Source organism: Lactuca serriola, chromosome 4, assembly GCF_051521515.1.
Source record: "Lactuca serriola cultivar US96UC23 chromosome 4, Lser_US96UC23_V15, whole genome shotgun sequence".
NCBI lineage: Eukaryota > Viridiplantae > Streptophyta > Magnoliopsida > Asterales > Asteraceae > Lactuca > Lactuca serriola.
Genome location: NC_136411.1, coordinates 62889903 through 62905715, shown reverse-complemented (window position 1 = coordinate 62905715; position 15813 = coordinate 62889903).

Here is a 15813-nt window from a genome sequence, read left to right as displayed (position 1 = left end):
ATTTTTGGAAAAAACTTTCCTCATGAAGATGATGTTCCCATAAATCATACTTCACTTCCTCCACCTCCTCCAATAATTCTTCCTAACCCATATGTTCAAAGACTTGAAATGTTCAAGGTTACTCAAACACTATTGGCTAGAAAACACCAAGATGGAAGGTTTGTGTATGCACATGTCTTGGAGATGAAGTCACACATTGACAGGCTGACAATGTTAGGAGTCATTGTGTCGAGGAAGTTGGCTGTTGACTTGGTTCTTCAGTCACTCCCCGAGTCGTATAGTCAGTTTGTTAAAGACTGCTATATGACAGACCACGACATGACCCGTATTGATCTTACTTATTTGCTAATTGCTACCGAATCAAAAATGATTTGGTGTACTGGTAATGAAAATTTGGTTGGAAGATCTACTTCCCAAACTTCCATGGACATTGAGAATGGAAACATTGGAAGTCCATAAAAGTCTTCTCTTCCCAATGGAAAGGGATCGGCCATGGTTAAGCCGTTTGACCAAATGGTAAAGAGAAAGGCTAAGTCTGAGATTGTCCCATTTACCATTCCAAAAGAATCTGTTTGCTTCTACTTCCAAGAAAAGCAACATTGGTTGCAAAGCTGTTGTATCTACCTGAAAGAGCACAAGGATGGTAAAGTTAGAGTGTATGAATCTGCTTCAGGCAAGTCCACTATATAACTGTATTAAGTTCCTATTTGGATATTCTTAATACATGATGTAATGTAATTACATTTTGATGTTCTGTAGGATCGAAGAAAAGAAATGAAGCTTAAACGAAGAGTAAGCTGAATCTGATCGCGAAGAGATGGATTTTGATCGCCTGATTCGATGATCGGATTTTTGAGCTGTTGCTTGGGAGTTATGATAGATTGCTTAGAAATATGTAGTAACATAGTTTTCATTTGTAATTACATTGTAAGGACAAGTTTTTCCGCATTTTATAAATAAATAAAAATTTATTTTATCTTATATTTATATCTCCTTGCAATGACATTTGTGAAAATTAATGTTTGTATATTTCTATTGTTAGCAATGTTGAAAATGAATTTGATTCTTTCGTTTGTGGTAGTGTCGTGAATTTACCAAATAACGAAAGATTCTCATCACTAAGGTTCAATTGGAAAGAAACTTGGAATGATGCAACTTGTATAGTATGATGAATGAGAACCTTTATCTTTGGGAAATTAAGACTAATTCTTTTTCACATGTATATGTGAGTCAAGTGAAGGACTAGGGGATCGGGTACACTTGGTTGTGTACTGGATCAGGTCCACCACAAAGAACGATAAGACTATTCGTCATGATTTACTAAAATCTTAGTAAATATGGTTATACCTACAAGATTAAGTGTAATTCTGAATCATTAGAAAAGTTTCAATGTATAGCAGAACGAATAAGAATAATCAATTAGGCAGAAAGATAAAAGTTTATCCAATCTGAAAGGAAAGGAGAGTACTTTAGTACCGTGTTTTATGATCATCTTATTGATTATGAAAACCATATCACAATTGATCCTCTAAGGACACCTTAGTGCATTTGTATAGCTAAGAAGAGGAATCGGAAATTGTTGAAATGGTTAAATTAAAAAGGTGAATCATATTTTGTTCCAAAATTGAGTTTTAGAGTTATGAGTGACATATTCCAAGTAGGTTTATAACACATCATAAAATGTGGAGTAGAAAAGTTTTCTTGCTCATGCACATTTGAGATTAGTAGTTGTGATGTCTTGGATAAGACAAAGACCAACTGAGACCAATTATATGAAGTGTCATTCTTGATAAGAAACCACACTAACTCTTGAATATTTTTTTGTCAAGGAAAGTTTCTTGACAAAGAATCTTATATGTCAAGAGGTCAGTGGAAGTCTTAAAGACCTCGAAAAGATTCAAAAAACTAATCAAGAATAAAACTATCGTTTACAACTAGCACACGAATTGAGGTTTGTAACCTATCGTGTTGACACATTTTTGTTTCTGTGCTCATTCTAGTTAAAGTTGACTATGCATGTGAGTTCTATGAGTTCTCAATTGATTGCATAAGGCATTAACCCGTAAGGGTGAGTTGCTCAACAACTTGGAAGACATGGTAGGCCCTTGTGTTTTCAAGTGGCCATAAATTAAGATTTAACAAGTTCACTCCATATGAGTTTGAATTTGTCATGGATCTTGTCTTATGATAATGGTTGGAAATGACAGACTCACATGGATAGGAACACATCCACCATAAATCTAAGTGTCATAAGGTTTCTCTCCAATTCATGAAAATGATAGTGAGGAAACACTTTCACTAAGTAGATTTTAAGGAGATATCAGTTGTGTTAATTGCATTCTCAAATTCGATTATGATTACGACATCCCTCTTCATAGTTTGAATTGTGAGAAATGGCAAATAGTTTGAACATTTAGGACTTATTGTTGTAAGTTCTGAAATAGTTTAGACACACATATGAGCTTTCTAATAAAAGGTGTACGAGCTTAGATAAAGACTTATCAAAGCATTTCGTATCAGAAATATGAACTTTGGTATGAAAGTCAATAAGTATTGATTTCTAGAAGTCCAACTATTTATGAGAACATGTCAAAGCTAGCGGGAGCATAAGTGTTATGCTAGTAAGAAAATAATTATCATGATAGTGGGAGTATGATTATTATGTGAAGTGTTGCAAGCTAGCAATACTATTTATAGGACACAAAGGTTACAAACTTACAAAGTTGCAAAATTTGAAAAGTTGTTTCGCTATAATAAGGGTGAGAATACATATACTTTATTTCGCATCTAAAAGTTTAGATTGAATTATTAATCAAACTTAGTCATGGATATATGAATACCATGTTGAAATATTTCAACATTGGAAATTCTATATATGGAAATATTATAGCAAAAGACTCGCCAAGTATCATGTCTTTATGTAAGACATTATGAATTGTATCCCATATGCTTCGGGTATAGGATCGATTGCATATGCTATAATATTCACGTGTTCTAATTTTCCAAATGCCTAGGGCATTAAGAGGGAAAAAGGTTTAGAATTGAATATGACTAAAGTTATTAAACAACTGTCAAGGATGATATAAGGTTCGCTAAGGATTGATCGCTTGTAGTTGGAAGTATAGTAATGGATGGACCATATTGACATTATTATGAATAGATAGGATTCTATTTATAACGAGTTGTCATATGACATATATGAAAATGTTTCCATAATGGGAGATGGATATTAAGAATCTATTTATGCAAGAAGGATGTTCAAAGGAATTTACTTTGAATTTGAGACTTCGCTTCCTTGGAATTGTCTTGTTATCGATCTCCAAAGGAATACTTTGTAATATCGTTGGCAAAGTCTCTGTGAATTTTGTACCTCGACATTACAAAAGGAATCATTGCATGATAGTTTAGAATCTAACACATTCTTATAGTGGTAAGTGTGACAACCGTCAATTTCCGGTCAAGTCAAAGTCAACTAAAGTCAACAAGTCAAACCATTCAACTCAATTAACCCTTGTGTACTAGGGTTTACGCTATGTTATTTCCGTACAACTCGTTATTCTGATGAGAAATCATCAATTGAAAAGTTTGTATACTTAGATTTCATTAACCTAAAACGGTGTTAAGTAATGAACCAAACCGATAAAAAAAATACATACTCATCGGGAGTGTGTAAGATCCTTAAATATGGCTTAATGGGGCTTACAGACCTTGCGTTGCGGAGCCAAACACTCACAAATGTCACACACGAAACCTCTCTCAATCGTTTTCACTATATCTCTCTTTATCTAGAATGTCTCTCAAATCTCTCCACGTATGTCAAAACTCTCCCAAATCTCTCCAAGAATGAGGAATCTCTCCCAAATATCTCCAATAATGAGGAATCTCTCCTAAATCTCTCTCCATATGAGAAATCTCTCCAAGTATGTGAAATCTCTCCCAAATCTCTCCACGTATGTCAAATCTCTCCCAAATCTCTCCTTGTATGAGAAATCTCTCCAAGAACGAGGAATCTCTCCCAAATCTCTCTCCATATGAGAAATCTCTCCAAGTATGTGAAATCTCTCTCAAATCTCTCCACGTATGTCAAATCTCTCCCAAATATCTCCTTGTATGAGAAATCTCTCCAAGAATGTGAAATCTCTCCCAAATCTCTCTCAAAAGTTCCTTAAACCTTTTGTAGTCTTTCGGGCCATCTTGACCCTTAACCAGGTCAAAAACCACTTAAAATGGGGTAAAAATGGATAAAATAGACTTAAGGACCCGAAACCCCTCTTAAGGAGTCGAACCCTCTTAAGGACCCGAAACTCCTCTTAGGAACCGAACTTGTCAGAAGCGAAGGCATCAGAAGCGAACTTGTCAGAAGCGAAGGCATCAGAAGCGAACTTGTCAGAAGCGAAGGCATCAGAAGCGACCGAACCCTCTCAGGAGCCGAAGGTCCCTTCGAACCGAACCTCGGCCTAGGACCGAGAGGCCTCGCAGGAAGCTCTTTTTCACCCGGTTTTCGACTAGTTTTGCGTTTTAGGCCCGTTTTTAATTGTTTTAACGTGGGATTTTCACCTAAAACTTTATTTTAACATATAAGGCCCCATATTTATTAATTAATCACATTTTTGGGGATAAAACCTTATCCATGAAGAGTGGGTGAGGTACAAAGGTTGAGTGTTGACTTTTCTTTATTCTATGACACAAACAATCACTCCCATACCCACTCCATGTCACTATTCATCATCAGCCCATACCTAGTCATTTAATGGTACTTTTCCCACCATTTTTCATCCACACACTTGGTCAAGGGTTAGAAAACCCTCATCTCTCCTCACATTTCTTTCATTTCCTCTCATTCTTCCATCAAGAACAAACTTCATTTACTCTCTCTAAAATTCGAGATTCAAGGCCATTCTCCAAGCTTTTCTTCTGCTTTTGGTAAGTATTAACATCCTCCATATGATTATTACACCCCATTCTACTCCAATCATAGATTGCTTACACAAATTCCATCATTTTGGTGTTAGATTCTCAAAAATCTTCAAGGCATCTTCAAGTGTTCTTGAGTTAAACACTTCCCTACTCCAACATTCATCTACTGAAATCATATAAGGTGAGTTCATACCCCTACATTTTCATGTTTTCTTAAGTTTTTAGGGGGGAAATACAAGTTAAAACACCAATAACATAACTAAACTTTTCTAACAGTTTTCATCAGAAAAGTTGGACTCCATTCACGGACTGTTTTGGACAACTTAAACATTTTAGTTTTTAAAACTGTATTAGGTGCAAATATTTCAAGTTCTTATCTTTAAAAGGACTACTTGCACATCTCCATACGAGTTATCTACAATTTATGGTGATTTTTACAAAACTGCCTATCATTTCAAACATCAATCCGGACTAGTCTGTGATTATGTACCTTTTCACATAATTTGAAGGTTATCAAAAATCATGATAAAAATTATGAATAAACTAGAAACATTTTAGGAGCTCTCAGAATTTACGGATTCAGTTTTCAACTTTGTATGATTTTTCTATGATCTTTCTAAAACAGTGTAGAAAAGTTAAAAACTAGTTAACAACTTATAACTTTCAACACACTTTGTAACATGTTGAGCAAAGTGTTAAATCTTTGATGACTTCATATTTTGCATGTGTTTCTTGTTGTGGTATAATTATATAACAGAAAATACTCACTGAATTGTAAGAATCCTCCATCATTACCATTAGTACAAAACAAAGCAAGATAAACATAGTTATATTTTGCTATACATTCGACTTACATAGAAAAGGGTTCTTATACACCACAAACAAACATACTAAACTATAATAGGTATAGTTAGGTTGCTTATACATTTCAAACATCTTGATAAACTATAATAGGTATAATTTATGTTCATTTACATTACAAAAGGTTTTCATACGAAAAGGGGTACAAATACAACGTATCGGTTTTATACGAAAAGGGGTACAAATACAAAGTACTGGTTGTATACAAAAAGGGGTACAAATACAAAGTACTAGATTTTCATACGAAAAGGGGTACAAATATAAAGTACCGGCTTTATACGAAAAGGGGTACAAATACAAAGTACTGGTTTTATACAAAAAGGGGTGCAAATACAAAGTACCAGGTTTTCATACAAAAAGGGGTACAAATACAAAGTACCAGGTTCACATGAAATAATTTTCATGATATTAAAACTATATTTCATCTAGAATTGTTAGACTTTAGCTATAATTGCTAAGTGTATATGCTAGAGTTATATAAGAATCTAGTCACAATCGACTTAGAATTGGTGGGCCCGCCTTATCTCTTGTTCCTTGTTTGGTTGTGGACCTGGGCAGACCCATTATATTCAACGGTTTATTTAACTTAATTTTTATATAATTTATATACGTTGAGTGATTATAGAAGGAATCTATGGGTCTTTCTAGGATTCATTATCGCATAACATAAAAGCATTCATTTCATACATAATAAGGAAAATATTGGATTTTCTGGAAACATACTTTGTTACTTTACAAGGAAAACGGTTTCATTCTAAAACAAAACTCTTATGAACTCACCAACTTAATTGTTTACACTTTTTCAAAACTACTTGTATTCTCAGGAAATCAGTGAAACAGGAAAACATCAGCGCCTTGAGGATGGGACGTTAAATCGTCAAACAATTTATTTTGTCATCATAATGTAATTGATTTTGAAACATGTAAACACATACTTTGGTGTTACTTTTTCAATTATATTTATGATGGTTGTATTTACTTTGAGCACTATTATACTCGTTGTTGTGATACTATACATTAAGTCCTCCACCCCCGAACGTTTCCGCCATCCTTGGTTTGGGGTGTGACAGTAAGAATTAGGTTTTCTTACACTAAGTAATAAGGATTTGGAATTGTGAAATGAGCATCATTGAAATATTTTCAATTGATCTATTTCACAAAGAAAGGACCATAGGTAAACATAGTTTGCGTGCTTGGAGCATGGGATAACTATTATTTTAATTCAAGTATTAAGTTGATTAATCGAAACATTATACAATGAATAATATGTAATCAATATGGAGATTAAATAAAAGGTGTTTTATTTATATTCAAAAGATTTGAGACCATACTGGATTCAATTATTCTTGTGTTTCACTTCGCATGTTTTACTTCCCGAATAACTAGGTTATTCAAACGTCCACAGTCAATCATACTTTTGAAGTAAGTAATAAGGTAAGACTGTCATGAATCTGACTGTAGACTGTCTAAGTGTTTTAGACATAGCATAAGTTTGTTGTAGTGTTCATGAGTACTCCTATATGATTTGAGTATTAGATTAAACCCATGCTCATCTGAATCACTTCATGGATTTTATCACGAGTGATTGGTGAGACGATAACATCTTATATTCTTGAAACGGAGACATATAGTTGCAATTTACAAATCGGTTGCACATTGATAATGCGTAAACGCACTAGTAACTTGGTGTTATAAAACACATTGTTGTGAGTGATTTGATGAGTAAATATAGCAATCATATGATTTGAAGTTTATCCTTTCCTTTTAACCTAAGAGGGATAAAAGCGATATCTATGGGCCCCTCAATGATTTAGTGATGACAACCCTAAGCGCTTGGCCAAGCCTGAACTGATTTGATTTGTTCAATTAGTCGGTCGTCATAAATCAGAAATTGGGGAACAACACATGAACAGAGATAATGATTATAATCCATGTCTCAGTTCATACAATATCTAGAATGGAGAAATATATGATCCCTTATCTAATAGACGCGTCATTGACTAGGTCATAGTTCGACAACGGCTTTTGAGAGCTACGATTGCTATTCGGGTTTTGAAGTCGCACTTGCAGTTATAGTTATTAGACTTATCCAAGTGGGAGAGTATTGTATTAGGTGTCTAAGCCCACAACTATAAATGGTATGTACTTCACCCAAGAGTAGCATGGTCCATTTCAGGTTGCCTTCACCAAAACAATTTGACAGGATGGATATTTGAGAAATATGTTATTTGTGATTTTTATATATATATATATATATATATATATATATATATATATATATATATATATATGTATATATAAGTATAATATATTATTTGAGAAATCATATTATTTAATTAATATTGGTCAAGAATTAATTTAGTGATCAAAACAGATTAATTAAATTAAGGGGACTGATTAAGCAAATCAGTAATACATATAGTTTGGGCCAATAATCCATGATTGATTAGTGATGGACTAAGTTTATGTGAGAGTCCATGAAGTGTTAGTCCATAAGGCTTATCATATGGATTATTGAATTAAAGGCCAAGGAATGAATTGGGATTTACAAGTTGAAACCCTAGGAATTACACACTATAACAGTAACCCCTTAGCTCCAAATTCACCACCCAAAGGTTCTAAGAGAACCCTAGCCGATTTTGGTGGTTCTAGCCTCTCTTTCAAAGTCCTCCACTTGTTCATGGTGTTTGTGACTTGTTTGAGGCATCACACTTGAGGTGCTAAGCTCTTGAAAGGCTAACAACTACAAGCTACAAATAAGAGTTATTCTTTCTAACTAGTTTTTATGATTCATGTACCAAATTTGTATGCTCGATAGGCTTCATGCTTTGGATAATATGAATGTACATGTATAATTAGAGAAAACTTAGATCCAAGACGTTAGGGTTTTATGTGCACCATAGGAGTGTTATCGTACATAAAAACCAACACTAAGTCCATAGCTACCATAGTTTTTAGAGTACATCTGGTGAACATGTAGTTCAAAAACACCTACAGGTTGCGAGCCTGCTAGCATTCCACTAGACTGCCTATAATAGTATGTGGTTGTCATCTATACTCTGCTAGATGATTGGATCAACTTTAAAGTCAAGGATTCTCATCATCTTTCACCTCTCATCATCTATATCGTATTTTATCTCTCATCATCCATATCATCTTCCATCTACTCATCTTTACCCAACATATTTATAGGTATAAAAATACATATACAATTTAAATCAAGTAAAACATGTATAAATCGTTCATCTAGCATAGATATTAGGAACACTGATAATAAGAACATATTGCATGTATTAATATTAAATACTTCATATCTGTGTGTAAGATGAAAGTAACTATGCACTCACTTGTTAAAGTGACTACTCAAAATTTGGGCAGCGCTTCGCTTCTAGCAACTGCCTTTTCCTTTTACGAAACCTAGTATCATTATCACTAAATTTTAGTCTGATATTCATTGCGACTAATTATTAGTCTAGATTCATCATTAGCAGAATGTCTACTTCAAGATCTATCAAGTAAGGAACAACCAAGTAGGATCATATCGGAGGTAGGGTCCATTTGGTATACAAAGTATACTATTTGGAAATCCCACTTTAAACACCTCACTAAATCCAGCCTGGACATCATCCCCGTAAGTAGATCAATCTGTATAATGACTTGGAATCACTGATAAATCTTGTTTATAGGTTCATAATAACAATAATGAACTTAAACATAAGTTGTACTTAAAGTACGATAAGCATAACTCAACTTACATGTAGTTTAGCGAGAAAACGGACTCTGCGTGGGAAGAACTTCTAAGACGAAAGCTCTACTTCTTGGGGATTTCTGACACTCCGAGGCTTCTCTACTAACACCTAGGTAGAGCTAAAGAAAGTCTTAGAGGCTTTGGGGGGTGGGGTGGGGTGGGGTTGAGAGAGAATTGGATAGAATTGTGTGAAGAAAAGAGTGATTTTCGAGCTCTATTTATATGTTGCAGCAACCGAATAGGCGGAACGTACACAAAGGGTACGCTGGGCGTACCAAGGCCACATGTCATGATTAGGTGCCAAGTCGTGGGGTAGAAGGTGTGGCCTAGATCTTGCCACGTGTCATTTTCTAGTTAATCTGAAAATTAATTATCTTGTAAAATCCGTAACTTTTGAATACGAGCTCCGTTTTTGACGTTCTTTATATCCATGCGTAGGTATCGACATGATCTACAAATTTCATTTAGACTCCTTCGACTATTTTTGAATTTATTTTTAAAGTTATATTTTAATAGGCTTAGACAGTAAAAATCCATTAAAAATTCATAACTTTGTCATTCGACATCCGATTTCGATTGTCTTTATATTGTTGAGCTCCTATTAATGAGATCTTCAACTTTTGTTTAGGTTGTGTTGGCTAATAATCGATCGATCTAATATTCGATTTTCGGGCTGTATACCGCTATGCTTAATCTTAGAAAAATCATAACTTCCGTTAACGAAGTCAGATTTGGACGTTTTCTACATGCACACTCTCGGTTTAACATCTACTACGATTTTCGCTTAGATCACTAAGGCTAAAAAAGTGTTTTGTCAAAATTTTACTTTTTACGATACGTGAAGCCATGCCAGTTTAATCGCGAAACTTTGATGGGTCATAACTTCTTCGTTATGAGTCGAATTTCAGCGTTCTTTATATGTACGAAATCATTGTGACATATACTATAACTTTGGATAAGAATATTTATCTTAAATAATCTTATTTCAAAAAGTCATTTTTAACGCTTATTATTTTTAAATTAACTAGTCCGAATCTGCGAGCGTTATAACTACCGTCAATCTTCGAACCATCAATTGATAGGAACCGAATTATTACTGACTTGCAAAATGAGGTATGTGAATTGCAAAACGAGCTTAGTGAATGTCGTGAGCATATGAGGTCACATGCAGGGGCGTATTTATGAAGGGCATAGGTAGGTCTTAGGACCTACCTATATTCTCTATTTCATTTCCAATAAATATAGTAGAAAAATTAGGAACCACCTTAGAAAAAATAAAGAACCTACCTTGAATTTGTTTTTTTTAAATGTCTTAAAAAACTATTTTAAAATGGGAAAAATATAAGTTATTAAGGAAAATTTGTTATTTTTAGTTATGAGATTGATAACAAAAAGTTAACTACTCTTATTCAACACTCTCAAAATATCAATAAATAAGTAAATTGCTCTAATAAAAAAGAAGTCATATACCAAAGACTCACACTTTCCGTTTGCCGTTTTATCAATGGACTAATAATCAACTAGTTTTTCGTTAAATCGTATGGTTTTTTCAGTTATATTTCAATCGGTTTTTAAATTTTGTGGCGTCTGATCGGTTTAATCGATTAAACGGTTGGTCCAACTTTTTTAAGGTACGCGATCCAACCCCACCCCACCCCCAAAAGTCTTGTTGATTTTTTTATTAGCTTCATTTAATTTGGGTACCATGTGATTTTTTGTTCTAGATTCACCACTGGTCACATGATAAATATTTAGCATATCATGACGCTACTTTAAGACATACTTCTAAAACTTATCAATAAGACTCCTGAAGACGATGTTGGTATCTCGAAGAGGGTGGAGGTACATTGTTAATTATTTCATTCCCTTAGAGTTTTTAGTTAACTTTATGCTCCTTATGTTTTTGCATTATTTTTTATTAGAAACTATGGAATCGTACCACCAGTTATCATCCAAGATGCTGGTACCACAGAGTAAAATGACATGTGGGATTATGATTATGGGCCAGACATGCCCGGACATCCGCTAAATCACGGCCTTGAGCATTCGTCTCCATGTATTCAATCGTCCGATGTAAAAGAGATTCAAAGGGATGGATTCAAAATGTCGGAGGCAACACCTCTTAGGCGCTCTATATTCCAAAAAGTTATATCCATATGGTATAAGTCCTTATGGATACAAATGAATAGGAAAGGTGTTACACGACAACAACCAGCACCATTGAACAATCTTTTATAACTTGTCGCACACAATATATATAAACAACAAGATGATTTGTTGTTGTTTGCTCACCGTTATTCGACCTGTATTCCGATGATTAAGTTTTGCACGCAATTATATGCAGATAGTCACACAGGCTGGTTGGAATGTGATTTAAGTTATATAATTATGTGCTCATTATGTACTATGCTTCTAATAATAATACTTACTTTACTGTAAAAAATTTGTTTGGAAGCATATCATGTTGTGGATCTCCATTAATGATAGTAATTTATAATATAATGTTATTTTATGCTTAATTAATTCCAACCTTTTGCTTAGCTCAACATCCCAATCAGTATACCATCTGCTCATTGGTTTTTCTGAAACATCCAAAAATTATGACCCAAAAATCTTATAATTTTGATTTAAGTAAAAATAGTAATCAAAAACATTGTTTATACATCCCAACCAAATAAATATGGCAACATCATAAAAATCATAGTAAGTCCCATAAATAGAATCCATAAGGTGTGTGCGATGCAGTCAACCCGAGCTCTTCCCCTTGGAACTAGAAGTACCTGAAACATAAAATAAAACTCGTAAGTACAAGGCTTAGTGAGTTCTCCAATATATCGCCTACCAAGCATATCAAATACAGGCCCCGCCTAATGAGATACGAGCCCCGCCTACACTCGTATAACGGGCCCCGTCCAATAATATACGGGCCCCGCCCACACTCTCAATACGGGCACCGCCCAATAAACATACATATACAAGCACATACAAGTATCACACATACCACAAGTATATCAACATAACAATCAAGGGTCAACCTTGGTGCCTTAGACCCGCTAAACCTGGTGAGGAAACTCACCTCGAAAAGCTGAATGAAACGAATGATCCCTGACTACTGGTCCTATAGCTCCCCGAGCTATCAATTGTCAAAAACAACTAATTAACATTTGGGATCTACATCATAACAAAAAATCCCTACTTGGGGTAAAAAGACTATTTTACCCCTAACACAGCTGGGTCCAAGAATGAAACCCTTTAATCACAAACCAATGGGCCGAAAAGCTAAAAAATCCATCAAGGCCCAACGTATGGCCCAAATTCCCATTTGGGCCCAATCATTCCACATGGGCCCTAGCCCAAGGCCCAATAACATATTTGGCCCAAAAAACTACCAAAATTAGATGGCCCAACTAAAACCTAACCTTCCAAGCCCAAACCAAGGCCCAAACTGAAAGTCCATTATCGAAATGCCATCAGACTGAGTATGTTGGGCGTACTCAACTGGTACGCTAAGTGTACTGCATCGAGGGCTTGTACGCTGCGCGTAAAGGCTTATACACCCAACGTACTCATCCAATTCAGCCAACTTCAAGATTAAGCTCCTACCCGTTAAGACTTTGCTCCAGGATGTAGATCAGACCCCTTTAAGCTGAAATACCACGTAAAGTTGCTAACTTTACATCCATGCATTACCATAAGAAGCTCTAACGCTCAAAAAGAACTTAATGAAGGACTTAATGGATGCATGAAACCCATAAACTCCATAAAGTTGGCAACTTTATGCCAAAGGAGTCCATGAAGACCTTGGATCTGAAAGAATAAGACTTTGGGACGTCCTAATCCCAACATCCATCCAAACCATGGCTAAAAACATAACTATTTAACCAAAAAGGAGATCTAAGCATCTAGCAACCAAGATAAGAGCTTGATACCTCAAACTTCTAGCAAAATGGGTAGAGGTTCTGGATCCAAAACTTCCTTCTCCAACCTTAGCAACTTCAATATCTTCTAACTCCTTCACAATGAACAAAATAAACACCAAACTCTCTTCAAAGGCTCAAATGCTTGACAATGGAGGCTACCACTCGATTTAGGGTTTTGGAGGCTTTGGGTGTTGGTAAAGAGGCTAGCCCCAGAAGATAAGGATGCTTAAATAGGGTGCAACACCCCCATTTAGGGTTTCATTAAAGTTAACGTCCTGTCTCGCCATCAACCCAGTACGCTAAGCGTACCAAGTGGTACGCCTTGCGCACTGGCTTCTTAACCAGTATGCTAAGCGTACCAAATGGTACGCCCTGCATACTACTTTAGGGACCAAAATGCAAATATTGAATACTCAAGGGCTATAAGGCACATACCATGGCACAAGTATTACATTTTAGGTGCTTTGAATTTGAAGACATTCAAAGTGACTATATACGATAGTCAATGGAAGAGCATATATTTTTCAGAAGAAGAGGAATGGTTTATAGGTATGCAAGACCGCATCCACATACTTCGAGTGGGTATCATCTACTGGGGTACTTAACCAACCGATGCAATCTCACTTGACAGTTTCAACATGACCATCAAAAAGGCCCCAGACGTACCACAACAGATTGACAGTAGAGGGGATTGTGAGGTGTTTTGTGTTAGTTCCTGGAGATGTTGGTTGTCGGGAAATCATATTTTATAGAGGTAAAAGCGGTCCGTGGCTAATTTCATATCGTAAACGACTGACATAAAATTTTTGGGGTACAAGGATAAAAGACCTTTTGAACATTGTAATATTATTTTAAACAAATCATTTAAGTTTATGTATTTATTAGCTTTTTTTTGTTGATTTTTAAGATTACATTGGATTTTAGATTTTATAGAAACAAAATTTAAACAAAAAGAACTTATATAAACAAAAACAAACACATTTTACACACACACAAAAAAACTTATTCCTAGATAATTGTCCAGAATACTACTCCGGTGTTCCGGAGACCTCTCCAGAATGTTATATTCCGGACAAAGTGGTTAGTTTAAAAAATATATTGGTCATTTTTTGCAAATAATAAATTTATATGGGTTAGATTACTCAATTTTCCTTTATTATGTCTGAATTCAAGAAAGAATAATATATCTTAAAGAAATTAAATATTTTTTGTATTTTTATTTTTCTTTAATTTTATACACATATAAAACAATAACAAGTGTTTTAAAATATTATCAATTTTACCAAAATATTTAGTTAATATTTAACATGGATAGAAAGATAAGTTAGGTTGTGTTTGACACGTCATAACTAGCTGAAAATCTAGCTTATTTTTCTAGTTTTTTTGGGTTGTCGTGTTTGGTAAGCCAGAATGGTAATCTATAAGCTAACTTTTAAAAAGCTAGTTGGAGTAGTTTTTTAGGAGCTTTTTTATAAACGTCTCAAATATACGCTTAATTTATTGTAGAAAACTTATTTTGGAAAATGTCATTTTATATAATTTAATATCTTCCTGCTAGTTTATTGGCTAGTTTTTACAAAACAATTTTTTTTATCGGCTAGCTTATCAGCTAGCAACTAGCTTTTTAACCATCAATTAGCTTTTCAACTATCACTTAGACACCTAATGAGGATCTTAAGCCTTTTGAGTATTCTTTTGTGTGTTTTGTGAAGAAGGAGATCAATGGAGGAGCTCTTAGGAGTCTATTGCTTGTAGTGTTGGATTAGGTGTCTAAGCCCTAATAACTGTTATTTGTTATGTACTTGAATTGATAGTGACATGGTCCTTTTGGGTTGCCTTCACACTTACAACTAGATATGATGATTAATTAAGAAAGAGGAAGGATTTATTAATTTGATTAATAAATTGGAATACATTATTTATTAATATGTTATGAAAATGATATATTAATTAGTAATCATATTATTAATTAATATTTAATCAGAAATTAATTTGGAATTAATTTTGGGATTAAAAGAATTAATTAAAATTGTAGGGACTAAAAGTGAACTTGTTCAATAGTTGAGCTAACGAGTCTAGAAACTTCCTAGTGAAGGTGGTGGACGAAATTTATGTGTATGTATAAGATTATTCTAGAACTTATTGAATATCTTATCATGTATAGATAATCAAATAAAGTGGATAATTACCATATTTGAAATTAGGGTTATCCATAGCATCTTTGGTGCACTATATAAAGGGTTCTAAACCCGTGGAATTTCGCCCACTCTTTAGAAGAAAGAACCGGAAATTTGATCCCTTCCTCCTCTCTCATATCATTCTCTTGCATCGTGTGTTTGAGATCCATTAGAGGTGTTACACTTGTGA